The sequence below is a fragment of the Macaca fascicularis genome, chromosome 6 (assembly GCF_037993035.2).
Source record: "Macaca fascicularis isolate 582-1 chromosome 6, T2T-MFA8v1.1".
Lineage (NCBI taxonomy): Eukaryota > Metazoa > Chordata > Mammalia > Primates > Cercopithecidae > Macaca > Macaca fascicularis.
Window position 1 is genome coordinate 170,075,797 of NC_088380.1, and position 14,817 is coordinate 170,090,613.

Consider the following 14,817-nt stretch of genomic DNA (forward strand, 5'->3'; position numbering starts at 1 on the left):
AGAGGCAGAGAAGGCAGAGCAGAGAATTAGTCCGTGGCCCTTCCCCACTGGTGGACTGAGGAATCGGGGGCAGGCCTAGGAGGAAGGTTGGACAGACAGAAATGTTGACTTAGATGACAGATTAGAGTTTTGATCAAGGTTAAACTAAAATTCTTAACACCTGATAATTAGACTGTACTAATACCTGAAGGCATATAAGATTTGCCTAAGAAATCTTTTGCCATAAGGAAGGAGAACCCAGTAGGTGAAGGCAGTGCTTAGAAAATAATGAAGCTATGGAGACAGAAACTAGATAAGTGATTGCCTGGAGCCAGAGTGTAGGAGAGAGGATGGGGGGAGGATAAAAATGAGAAATGACTACTCATGGTTATTGAGTTCCTTTTCTAGGTAATGAAAATGATCTAAAATTGATTGTGGTGATAGTTGTACAACTCTGTGAACATACTAAAAACCATAGAATTGTACGCTTTTAAGTGGGTGAATTATATGGTATCTGACTTGTATTTCAATAAAGCTGTTTTAAAAATAATAATAATGAAGCTGACTCCTGATTGCACCTTCTCACATCCAGTCTGTACGATAGACTAACTTCATAAATAGAAAATAATAAGTTTAATGAGAAGAGTAAAAGTAAAGTACAGTAGGATTTCCAAGTTGAGGTAATCAGCTCAAAACCTTCTCTGCTTTGGAAATTACTTGATTTACCAACCAATGTTCTAGGAATATTTGGAATAATAGAATCATACTTATACTTATTAAATATGCAAGATGCATTCCTATTTTTCTCCTCCTTTAGCAAAAATTATTCATGAAAAAGATAAATTTCTCATCAACTCCCAGGAGAATTGTGTATCCTGCAACTGTAGATAATTCAGTAAGTCTTGTGACTATAAAAGGATATCTTATATCTGAATATATTATTGTATGCAAAGAACTTTTCAAGGGCAAATGTTTCTCATTCAATCATAACCATACTGAATGACTGGTAGAGGAATTATATCTGCATTTTACACACAAGGAATGTAAGACTAAAACAGCAGTCTGCAAATTATGGCCCACTGGCCGAATTCACTCTGTCACCTGTATTTGCATAGCCCATGAGATAAGAATAATTTTTACATGTTTAAGTCATTGAAAAAAAATCAAAAGAAACATAATATCTCATGAATACTGAAAATAAAATGAAATTCAAATTTCAGTATTCATAAACTTTTATCAAAACACAGCAAATGCTCATTTATTCACATATTGTGTCATGCTTTCATGCTGCAATGACAGAGATGAGTCTGTGTGTGGCAGAGATTATATAGCTGGCAATGCCTAAAATACTTAGCATTTGTCTTTTAAGAAAAAGTTTGCTGACCTCTTCTCTGAAAGGTTGAATGACCTCTCATTTCATATGCTTAGTTAGCTGTAGAAAGAGGCATAAGATCACTAATTAAGGTCATAAATCATAGTATCCTATTCCTTACACAATACAATAATATTTGTAGTATTTATATATTCATTTCCTTCTTCTGTTGGGCCATCAAACTTTCTTTTGGAAATGAAATCTCACAAAACTATTATTATTGTTATTAAGACAGAGTCTCACTCTGTCACCCAGGCTGGAGTGCAGTGGTGCAGTCTCGACTCACTGCAACCTCCTTCTCCCAGGTTCAAGAGATTCTCCTGCCACAGCCTCCCGAATAGCTGGGATTACAGGCACCTGTCACCACGCCCAGCTAATTTTTGTATTTTTAGTAGAGGTGGCATTTCACCATGTTGGCCAGGCTGGTCTCGAACTCCTGGCCTCAGGTGATCCGCCTGCCTCGGTCTCCCACAGTGCTGGGATTACAGACGTGAGCCACCGCACCACCTGGCCCAAAACTATTATTGTGCTTGGAAGGCCCTCCCCCCATTTCTGACTTCCTTAACTCTTAAAAATTCCCTGTGTCTCAAATTACAATACCACATCCTCAGATATCCATCATGTTAATCTAAAATAAGTTCTGTAGTCACCCAACAGTTTTTTTCTGCCTATTGCACAGACAAAATCCAATTCACTGGGTCCACATTATTGCAGTAAAGAAAAAATTTAATTAACGTAAGGCCAGCCACTTGGGAGCTCTGGAGTTCTCATGCAAATCAGTCTCCTGGAGGCTCAGAGGTTAGGGTTTTTCAAGAATAGTTTGCTGGGCAGGGTGCTAGGGAATGGGAAACGTTGATTAGTTGGGGATGAAATCACAGGGGTATAGAAAACAATTCTTATGCCCTGAGCCAGTCTCTGGGTGGGAGCCACAAGCCTGGTTGAGTCATGAGTGGGTTCGAGTAGAGTCAGTTGGTCATCAGAAAGGCAAAAGTCTGAAAACCACCTCAAAAGGCCAATCTTAGGTTCTATAATAGTGATGTTATCTATATGAACAATTATAAATTTTGTGACTCTGGAACAATGGCCAGTTATCACTTAACTATGCCTATGTCTTAGCAGAATTCAGCCCCCTCTCATATTCCTAACCTTGTGGGCTTTCATTAGTTTTCACAAAGGTGGTTTAGTTTAGGGAAGGGTTATTATCATTCTTGCCTAAGGGTAAATTGTAAACTAAATTCTTCCCTAAGTTAGCTTGGCCTGTAGCCAGGAATGACCAAGGACAGCTTGGAGGTTAGAAGCAAGATACAGTCAACTATGTCAGATTCTCTTACTGTCATGATTTTGCAAAGGCAGTTTCAGTTCCATTTTATACTCTCTGACAGGACCCTGCAGTCAACTATAGAGTGCTGTGAACCAGGAAGAACCTTAACAACCATTTAATTCAGGAGTCAGTGAACTTTTTCTGTAAGGGCCAAATAGTAAATATTTTAGCTTTGCAGGCCATACTCTCTGCAATAACTACTCAATTTTGTCATCATAGCACAAAAGCAACTATAGATAATACCTAAATGAATGTCATTCCAATAAACCCTTATTTAGAAAAACAGACAGATGGCTGGATTTGGCCCATGAACTGTAGTTTGCCAAGCCCTGATATAGCTTATACCCTTATCTTACATGTTGTGAAGCTGAGTATTAAGAGAGTACAATAGCATGAATGTTTTATGCATTATGTACCCTCAAATTCATATGTTAAAATCCTAACCCCCAAGGTAATGATATTAGGATGTGGGGCCTTGGAAGGCAATTAGGTCATGTGTATGGAATCTTCATGATTGGGATTAGTACCCTTATGAAAGAGACCATAGAGAAATTCCCACATACCTTTCCACCATGTGACCTCACTGTGAAAAGACAGCTATCTATGAGGAAGCAGGTCCTCACCAGACACTGAATCTGCTGGCTCCTTGGTCTGGAACTTCCCAACCTCCAGAATTGCAAAACATAAGTTTCTGTTGTCGATAAACCACTCAGTCTATGGTATTTTGTTACACAGACCAAATAGACTAAGACAGAAGGAAAGTGACTTGAGAATTAGAATCCATCTTCCTGACCCACAGCCTAGTCCCATGTGTTGCTACAACCTGATATTGTCCTAAAAAAGCTTAGACTGATGAATCTAAGATACTCCAAAACCCAAAGAAATTAATGGAGCCTCTAAATCTTTGGAAATTAGAGGGCGATATAATTTCATTTCTTTTTTGAAACATGCAGGAATAGGTAAGAATAAATACTGCTTTTGCAAAGCCAATCTTCCTTGCAAATAGCACGAATGTTACTATCTTGAGCATAGTTTTCCTATGAAATTGAACACAGGGATAAATATTGAAAAGAGCTTGCCTTCTCTAAGAAACTTTTGTGGTACACATGATTTTGAAGACAAATTTATTTTAAAATACCAGATCAATTAAAAATACAATCAACTGCATTTGCTGAGCACCCACCATGTCAAAGCACAACGCCTAAAACTTCTTCATACCTAAAAAGACTGACCTTCAAGAAGTCAACTTCACCACTTGTTCCTGCAATTCGATTCCCTTTTCATCATACTAAAGAAAACTTTATTGCAAGGTGTTAACGGCTGACTTGTGTCCCTCTAAAATTAAAATGTGGAAGTTCTAACTTCCAGTCCTTGAGAATGTGACCTTTTTTGGAAACAGGATAGTTGTATATGTAATTAGTTAAGAGAGTCATTTTGGTGGGTCCTAATGCAATATTACTAGTCTCTTTTGAAAGGAGAACATTTAGACAGAGACATGCATACAGAAAGAATGCTATGTGAAGATGAAGTTTGAGATACAGGTGACGCTTCTCCAACCAAAGAATACCAAAGATGGCCAGAAAACCACAAAAAGCGAGGAAACACAAATTAAATGGATTCTATTTCAGAGTCCTCAGAAAGAACCAACCATGACAACACCCTGATCTCAGACTTCTAGTTTCAAAACTGTGAGACAATACATTTCTGTTGGTTAAGCCACCCAGGTTTTAATACCTTGTTACAACAGCCCTAGAAAATTGATACAAAAAGGTTTACATGTCTATATCTAGTCCCTAGAACAGAGGTCCCCAACCCCCAGGCCATGGCCTGTTTTGAACCTGGCCACACAGCAGGAGGTGAGTGGTGGGAGAGTGAGCAAAGCTTCATCTGTATTTATAGCCACTGCCCATTGCTTACATTAACACCCGAGCTCCACTTGTTCTCAGATCAGTGGTGGCATGAGATTCTCATAGCAGCGCGAACCCTATTGTGAACTGCACATGCAAGGGATCTATGTTGCATGCTTCTTATGAGAATCTAATCCCTGATGATCTGTCACTGCCTCCTGTCACCTCTAAACGGGACTGTCTGAAAATGAGCTCAGACTCCCACTGATTCTACATTATGGTGAGTTGTGTAATTATTTCATTATATATTACAATATAATGACAATAGAGATAAAGTGCATGATAAACACAATGTGCTTGAATTATTCCAAAACTATCCCACACTGTCACCTTGTCCATGGAAAAATTATCTTCCATGAAACCAGTCCCTGGAGCCAAAAAGGCCAGAGACCGTTGCCTTAGAATATAAGTGCTTTAGAACAGATATGTTCTTTTTATTTATTCATCCATTTGTTCCAAAACACTTTTTACTACATGCCAGATTCTGTGATTATTCATTGTCTTTATGTCCCAGAACTTATCACAAAACCTGACTTACTGCAGACATTTGATAAATGTTTGATGGATAAATGAATAAAGGTAGATGATATGGTTTGGCTGTGTCTCCACCCAAATCTCATCTTGAATTGTAGTTCCCACAATCCCCATGTGTTGTGGGAGCGACCTGGTGGAAGGTGATTGAATCCTAGGGGCAGTTACTTTCATACTGTTATTGTGATAGAGAGTTCTCATGAGCTCTGAAGCTTTTATAAGTGGCTCCCTCCCCTACTTTTGCTTGGCACTTCTTCTTGCTGCCACCATGTCAAAAAGGACGTTTGCTTCTCCTTCTGCCATAATTGTAAGTTTCCTGAGGCCTTTCCAACCATGCTGAACTGTGAGTCAATTAAATAGCTTTCCTGGCCAGGCACGGTGGCTCATGCCTGTAATCCCAGCACTTTGGGAGGCCAAGGCAGGTGGATCATGAGGTCAGGAGTTCGAGACCAGCCTGGCCAAGATGGTGAAACCCCATCTCTACTAAAAAAAAAAAAATACAAAAATTAGCTGGGCGTGGTGGTGCATGCCTGTAGTCCTAGCTACTTGGGAGGCTGAGGCAGGAGAATCGCTCGAACCCGGGAGGCAGGGGTTGTGGTGAGCCGAGATCGTGCCATTGCACTCCTGCCTAGATGACAAGAGCGAAACTCCATCTAAAAATAAATAAATAAATAAATAAATAAATAGCTTTCCTTTATAAATGATCTGGTCCCTGTCCTTACAGCAGCATGAGAGCAGAGTAATACAGTACACCGGTACCAGGAGTGGGGCACTGCTGTAAAGATACCTGAAAATGTGTAAGTGACTTAGGAACTGGGTAATAGGCAGAGGCTAGAACAGTTCAGAGGGCTCAGAAGAAGATAGGAAAATGTGGAAAAGTTTGCAACTTCCTAGAGATTTGGAGGGCTCAGAAGACAGAAAGATGTGGGAAAGTTTGGAGCTTCCTAAAGACTTGTTTAATGGCTTTGACCAAAATGCTGATAGTGATAATGGACAAGGACATCCAGGCTGAGGTACTCTTAGATGGAGATAAGGCACTTGTTTGGAACTGGAGTGAAGGTTACTCTTTCTATGCAAAAAGACTGGCGGCATATTGCCCCTGCCTCAAAGACCTGTGGAACTTTGAACTGGAGAGAGATGATTCAGGTTATCTGGTGGAAGAAATTTCTAAGTGGAAAGCATTAAAGAGGAAGTGAAAGGAGCCGGGCACATTCCTCAGCCCCGGGCTCAAAACAAACAAGCCCAGTACAAACACATCCCATCCTCCCATCCCACCACATATCGCCATATATCTCTCAAACTTCCTGAGCCCAGTACAAACACATCCCATCCTCCCATCCCACCACATATCGCCATATATCTCTCAAACTTCCTGAGCCCAGTACAAACACCACCTGGAAAGTCTCCGATAAGGAGACAGCCATTCAAAGTTTTACTGAAAGCACGGGAACCAAAAGAATTCCTTTGTTCCCCTGTAACTTTCGGGCTATAAAAAAGCAAGCGCTCGCATTGTTCGGGGCCCTCTTGTATGTTGTGGAATGGAGGGACCAGGTTCGAACTTGTAGTAAAGATCCTTGCCGCTTGGCTTTGACTCTGGACTCTGGTGGTCTTCTTTGGGGAACAAACGGTCAGGGTATAACAGAAGCAGAGTATAAAAGTTTGGAAAATTTGGAGCCTGAGGATGCAAAAGGAAAGAAAAGCCTATTTTCTGGGGAGAAATTCAAGCTTGTTGCAGAAATTTCCATAAGCAACAAGGAGCTGAATGTTAATAACCAAGACAATGGGGAACATGTCTCCAGGACATTAACAGACCTTCATGACAGCTCCTCCCATCACAGATCTGGAGGCCTAGGAAGGATAGTGGTCTCCTGGGCTGGGTTCAGGGCCCTCCCTGCTGTGTGCAGCCTTGCAACTTGGCACCTTACACCCTAGCCACTCCAGCCATGGCTGAAAGGAGCCAATGTATAGTTCAGGCCATTGCTTCAGAGGGTGCAAGCCCCATGCCTTGGCAGCTTCCACGTGGTGTTAGGCCTGCAGGTGTGCAGAAGTCAAGAACTGAGGTTTGGGAACCTCCGCCTAGATTTCAGAGGATGTATGGAAACACCTGGATGTCCAGGCAAAAGAATGCTGCAGGGGTGAAGCCTCATGGAGAACCTCTGCTAGAGCAGTGCAGAAAGAAAATGTGGAGTCGAGACCCCACACAGAGTCCCTACTGGGACACTGCCTAGTGGAGCTGTGAGAAGAGTACTGCCATCCTCTAGACCCCAGAATGATATATCCACCAAAAGTTTGCACCATGTGCCTGGAAAAGCCACAGACACTCAATAACAGCCCATGAAAGCAGCCAGGATGGGGGCTGTGCCCTGCAAAGCCAAAGGGCAGAACTGCCCAAGGCCATGGGAGGCTAGCTCATGCATCAGTGTGACCTGGATGTGAGACATGGAGTCAAAGGAGATCATTTTGGAACTTTAAGGTGCAGTGAGTGCCCTAGTAGATTTCATACTTTCATGGGGCTTGTAGCACCTTTGTTTTGGCCAATTTCTCCCATTTGGAACAGGTGTATTTACCCAGTGTCTGCACCCCCATTGTATCTAGGAAGTAACTAACTTGCTTTTGATTTTACAGACTCATAGATGGAAGAGACTTGCTTTGTCTCAGATGAGACTTTGGACTTGGATATTTGAGTTAATGCTGGAATGAGTTAAGACTTTGGTGGACTGGTGGGTAGGCATGATTGTGTTTTGAAATTTTTGAAATTTAAGGCGGCCAGGGGGTACAATGATATGGTTTGGCTGTGTCCCCACCCAAATCTCATCTTGTTATTCCCATAATCTCCACATGTCGTGGGAGGGACCTGGTGGGAGGTAATTGAATCATGGGGACAGTTACCTCCATGCTGTTCTCATGATAGTGAGTGAGTTCTCACAAGATCTGATGGTTTTATAAGGAACTTTTTCCCCTTTTGCTCGTCACTTCTCCTTGCTGCCGCTTTGCAAAGAAGGACACGTTTGCTTCCCTTTCTGCAATGATTGTAAGTTTCCTGAGTCCTCTCCAGCCATGCTGAACTGTGAGTCAATTAAACCTGTTTCCTTTATAAATTACCCAGTTTCATGTATGTCCTTATGGCAGCATAAAAAGGAACTAATACAGTAGACAAAAAGGAACAGAGAAATGGAAGAAGGAAAAAATACAAGTGAACATACTCACAGTTCTTTTCTTGAAAGTGCTCAAAGTAGTGTTAGAGAGACAAACTTTAGACATGTGAAAATGTCTTATATTACAAAGCAGTATATAATAAATGGCCCAGATATTGAGTACCATCTGAACTCAGGAGACATCATAGGTAAAGTCAGATGTGGGGTGTGTATTCAAGTTTTTTGTTTGTTTTTGTTTTGGGGCGTTTTATTTAGCAGCATTCATCAGATTTAAATTTGATGAGGAGAATCATCACATATGCATAAAAATCACTGTTTTTTCAAAAGCACGTTGATCTTCTTATAAAACAAGAAATCCTTAAGTAATGCATATAATCATTATCTAGTCATTTTTAGTTCTAGGATTTTTTTATGTTAGGTTTTCTTAATTCATAGCATATTTTTGATTGAAGCAACAAAATTCCAAAGTAGGATTTTGCTTAGGCCAGTGGTTTTCAAATTTTAGAGTGCCCAAGAATTACACGGAGAAATATGAAGCATGATGGAAGTCCTGGGCCCCACACTAGTCCATCTCAACTAGCATCTCTAGGGTAAAACTAGAGAATTTGCCTCTTAAATATTCATCCCTCAAGTAATTCCTCTACAAGTGGTGTGTGGAGAACATGGCCTTAGGCCTTTGTTGTCATGAAAACTGAACTTGTTTAATGGTAAAGACATTATAATTTTATTTAAAAATACTTTGCCAGGAGCAGTAGCTCACACCTGTAAACCCAGCACTTTGGGAGGTCCAGGTGGGCAGACTGCCTGAGCTCAGGAGTTTGAGACCACCCTGGACAACATGGTAAAACCTGTCTCTACAAAAAAATACAAAAACTAGCTTGGCACGGTGACAGTCACCCATACTCCCAGCTACTTGGGGAGCTGAGGAAGGAGGATTGCTTGGGCCTAACAAGTTGAGGCTGCAGTGAGCCAACATCGCACCACTGCACTCCAGCCTGGGCAACAGAGCAATACAGTTTCTTTTGCTGTATCCACAAAACAAACAAACAAACCTCTAGAGTAGAGAGTAAATAAATGTAAATATCTCAAAAACCATTGATCATGGTTTGGCATTTTTTTGTTTTTGTTTTCATTTTGGGTTTGGGTTCATTTTTTTGTTTTGGGGGGTTTTTTTGCTGATTTTTTTCCAAGTCTGTATTTATTCCAGTATGTTCCAGATACTAGTCACCTTCCAAGACTGCAAGTTTTTTGTCTTCATCTGACAATTAATACATTAATTTAAGGGAGAACTATGACTTGCTTAACATCATCTGCCTTTTTTTTTAAGATTTGTCAATGCATTAACTATGCCTTTAAAAATTGGAAAGCTTACACATACAGCAACTCTTCTATGAAGTTGCAGAAAAGTTAAATGTTGTTTTATTTTGAAGCCAATTTTATAATCTTGAAAAATCAAACTACTTCTTAAATACACACAGTATCGTGAATTCAAAATGTCTCCCTGATCTGTATTTGGTACCCCAAGTTGATGACAGGGTCCACGGATCACTATTATCAATGAGTGTGCCAGCCACCAACAGACAGCGCAGTATTAAAGACCTTAAAATTTTTTATTCTTCCTACTCTCTGAGAAAATGGTTCCAATAGAAGGACATTTACAATCATCAGGCTAGCAAGTCTTGATCACTGGACTAAATTATACTATTAGTGTATATAATGTCAAATATGCCTTTGCAGATGCTCACAAACAAAATATCCATTCCTTTAGCCCTCCCCTCTAAAAAACACCATATTTATATTGTTATGTGAAAAGATTTGGAGCCATGCTGATAAAAGCTAATTAACTGAGCACTTACTATTTACCAGGCACTATGATAAGCACTTCAAATTCCAATATCAATTTATCATCATGACAGCCTGCGACAGAGGTTTCATTATCATTCTCATTTTACAAATTAGAAAACTGGTGATTAACTGGCTGAGATCTAACAGTTATTAAGTAACAGAGATGAGGTTTGAATTTGTGATTATCTGACTTCACCTCCTGTGTTACAAGTTTTCCTCCAAATTATCAGATTCTGCTGAAGTGGAATGAGCACTGGGCTGAGATCCAAGAGATAAAAATGTTCTTGTCTCAGCTGTGACACAAAGTAACTGGGTAGTTTTGACCATGATATTTACCCTCTTTGGGTTTCCGTTTCCTCTTCTATAAAGAGTGGTAATTGGACTACTAGATGAATAATAAAATTGCTTCCAACACTAATATACCATGATTTAAGAGCAGCAACTTTGCACAAAAAGAGGAATAGAAAGACAATGGGAGCCATCTGGATGTGAAAATGATGAATGGCAAAAGCTTTTGGAGGGGACAGTCTCCGATTAGCATTCAGTGCCTTGGGGCCCACACACCACATTGCCAGTCTCCTGCAAATTGCCTGCAGCTGCACTGACCTAGAGGCCTCTTAGACTGCAGAACCCTTAACAAATTGTTCAAGGTATTTAGCCTTGGGTTTCCCTAAGAACCCATCTAACCCATAAAAATTAGAGATCTTGTAATTTTGCCAACTTTGCTGGTAGAAGTGTAACAAAGTTTTTTTGTCAGAATTAAATTATCCATTCATTCCAGATAGCAAGAATGCCTTTGCAAATTCTTTCTCGAGTAGCTGACAGTAGAGGATTTTCACATCAGCAAAAAAAAAAAAAAAAAAACCATCTAAAGAAACAATCATAATGATATCATGATGGAAGAAAAGTTGTGTTAATCTCGTGAGCTATGTGTCTGTATCCACTTTTATAGGACCATGTTCAAAAATTCACAACCTTAATCCATAATGCCTAAGATTTCTACAGATTTTTAGGGATTTATATTCTCATTATTACTACTTACTCTTATTTAGAAATCCTTCTTAAGTCTCAATCTCACTCATGCTAGCCGCCTATTATTTTCTTTCTACCCTATGGGAACCCAAATGACTTCCAAAGTATGATTCCCACAGGGCAGTGCTGGTGATGACAAAAGAGAATCTCATCATAGCATACAGAGCAAACAGTCCTAAATCTAGTATTATAAATCCCTGTTCTTAAAAATTTCAAAGCCATCTTTGCCATTGGGAATTTTTCAATGGCTATATTTTGTCTTGAAGTCCTGGCATCTCTCATCGTGTTGCTTGGCCCTCTCTTCATCTCCCTGGACTCTTGGGATACCCTCTCAAAGTCATATATCCAAAACGTTTTTATGCAGAAATGCTGGCTAGTTCTCTTGTATTATCCTTCCAGACCATGTCCAGTGCCTATTTCTTCATACCCAAAAAGAACTCTACCACTGACATGCCAATTTACAGTACATTGTACTGTACTGTACAGTACATTTAACTACATTGTCTGCTACCCAATCTTTGTACAATTACGTTACTGGAATATAAGTGGGATCTTTATGGCCCAGTCTCATCACAGTGTATTATTCAAACAAACAAAAAGGAATTCTGATTCTGACTCTTCAAGTTAACTAAGAGATTTGATTTAAAACAAAATAATACTTCACTGCTTCACACTGACAGTGGCAGGAGGCAGACAAATGCCTAGGCAGATAGGAGTGGTCCTCAGTGAAACCCCACCTTCAAACCAAAGACAGTTTAAAACCTGAAAGCCACGCTACGAGTCTTGAATAAATCCGTGGACCAGATTAAGAGCCTCTCTTCCCATTTGACATGCTTTCCTATCATTGATCCCCACCTCTTCACCTATTTACATATACTTACCCTTCCCTAATTTTTTTTAACACTGTTGTGTCCATCTTTGAGTGGTGCCTTTGTTTTAGCCTTTTTTGCATACTCACAAACCAATCAGCATGCACTCACCCACTCTGAGCCAATAAAAGCCCTGGGCTCAGCCACACTTAGAGACTGCTCACCTTTGGGCACCCGACTTCAGAGAGGAGGCTGCCCTCTTGGATCCCCTCCCCACTGACAGCTGTCACTTAATAAAACTCCCTTCATACTTCAGTTGTCAGTGTACCCTCATTATTCTTGGATGTGGGACAAGAACTCAGGACCTGCTGAATGTGTGTACAAAGAAAGACTGGAACACTGTAGCCCTCTGCCCTTCACTGGCAGAGGGCAGCTGCCCCACATGATGGGAAGCTGCGGTGAGGTGGAAGCAGCAGCAGGGCCAGTCCCCAGAGCCACAAGCTGGAGTGGGACAACGGGACAAAAAGAGCTGTTGGCATGCTGTAACACCCCCATAGGGATTTGGGGTCACTGGCATCCCTGTTCAGGTGCCACTGTGTTCTCCTCATCCAGATACCAGTGCCCAAGGCAAAAACAGGTCACGTACACCCAGCCCAACTGCAGGCTGAGCACATATCCTGCAGCAAGTGTTAGATACGGGCAGGAGTGCAAGCCAAGTGCTTCCTGGGGGGCCAAGTGGGTGGGATACCTCCTGCGGCAAGCCTGGGCCAGAGTGAGGCCTGGGCAGGGGTGTCACTAGCCACAGAGGTCTCCAGAAGGAAAAGCAGCTCTGAGAGAAATCCTGTATCAACACCTTAAAATAATTCTTCTCCCATTTCTCTCCACTGCCAACCTTCATGTTAACTGCCCAAAACTGTTCTCCCCATTCTTCACTCTTCATTTTTGAAAAAAAATATATTACCCAATAGGCTTATCTTCACAGACATTCCTATTTTCTCATTCCCCTCCAGAACCCCCTTTTGTAGTGGCATAACACTTTTTGTTAATTTTTTGGCATTTTTAAATTTTGCAATACCTCTCAGCCCATTTTGAAATAAACCACTCCTCATTCTTAGTTCATTCATTGGTCTAATCAACATAACAGGTAAATGGAGAGATAGCATGGGTAGGAACAAAATTTTCATCAAGTAGTGGAAAAGAAAATGGCAGTGTGAGTACTTATGTATTTTTTTTTTTTTTGTCCTTTTTACAAATAAACATTTTTGAATGAATGGAAAAACCAAAACAAATGAATTGCAGTAGACTCACGCAGTGACAATTGTCATGTCTGGAGTTCTTAGGACTTACAGAGATAACATGGCAGAAATAAATTAAAGTTCTTTTTGATATAATAAAAGACACCTTGAAAAGAGATTTAACTTGAGAACTGTACCTGGAAAATGACAGCTGTGAATTGATTTGAATGCAGCAACATATATTAAAGGAAACCAAAAACAACTATTTACTACACATACAAAAGAATCTTCTGTAGATTTAGGCAACATTCAGACAACAGAACAAAACAGAACCTAGTATAAAGAAGTCCAGTCCAACTGAGTATTGACATCAAAATCCATATGCAAGAAAGCTCCTTAACGAGTTAAAGTTTATTGATTGCAAACAAAATAAATGATCCTGACTAATTTAAACAGAATAGAATATCACTGAAAAAAATATGAAGGAATGCAAAGAATAGAGAGAAAGATTTCAATCTGGCTCTCCCTCCCCTGCTGGAAATGCTTAAATAAATTTCTTCTAACTATAATTAAGATCAAGACCAAACCATCAACACTGCCTACAAATTGTGGATGACCTGGCTCCTTCTTCCCACTCCAGCAGTTTATTCTACCTCTCTCTCCATGTTGCACTCACACTGGCCACTTTGTGGTTCCTTATCTATCATTGTCCCCTAGCCACAGGGCCTTTGCACATGTCCTTCCCTCTTTCTAGATGCTTTTCCCTCCTACCTCTCCCACTTCAACTAGTTCTCATCTCCTCATCCTACAGGCAAAAGATAAAGCTGCACTTCTCAGGTTAATGAGTTTGGGTGTTGATATCTACATAAAACTCTAAATAAAACAACAAAACAAAATTATTAACTCCAACAGGGAACAAAAAGTACAATAAAAGAAAAACAATTATTGTATACCACATGACTAAGGCATGAATAGTATTTACAGACATCAGTCTAATTGCTGAACACTGAATTTTCTGACCAAAATTATGATATAACTCTGCTGGGTGTGAGGTGTTGGTGCAGGAGAACAGGACAGTAATTACAAGTATTATTGGACTACTAGATGAATAATAAAATTGCTTTTATTTCAGGGGGAAGCAGGGAGGGGGTGGTCAGGAAGTGGAGGGGGAGAAAGCTAAATCTCTTCTTCCACAGTGGAAAGGTCTCAAAAGTGTGCCCTAAACTGAAAAAATAGCTGTAAGAGTTCAGTCTTTGCAGCTGGAGGATCGCAGATAGGGGAAAGTAGAAAATAGGGTATAAAGATGCTGCTGTCTTGTAGGAAGAACAATACAGTTGGCTCCCGGAACTGAAGCCGGGACAAACCGGTTAGGAAAATCCCTGCCAGAGGTCATAAACATGTCAGAAGAGTAACTGAAATAGCACGGACGGCGGGAGATGGCGGGAACCAATCAAGAACAGCCAACTCGCACTGTTCAAATATCAACCAATCCCAAGCCTACATCGTTCAAAAAGACCCCTATGACTCTGTACTTGTTTACTGCTGACTATAAAAGACAGTTCCTGACCCTCCTCTGGGCTCTCACCCGACGTTCAGCCGGGGGTCCAGGTTCGAACCTGCAATAAAGACCC

At 40.6% G+C, this 14,817-nt stretch overlaps 1 long non-coding RNA gene across 1 annotated transcript in view; it reads right to left on the bottom strand.

Moving 5' to 3' along the window:
* The window catches only part of LOC135971159 (uncharacterized), a 136,002-nt gene that overhangs the window by 50,747 nt on the left and 70,438 nt on the right, over window positions 1-14,817 (bottom strand). The gene's annotated exons all lie outside the window — the stretch shown is intronic.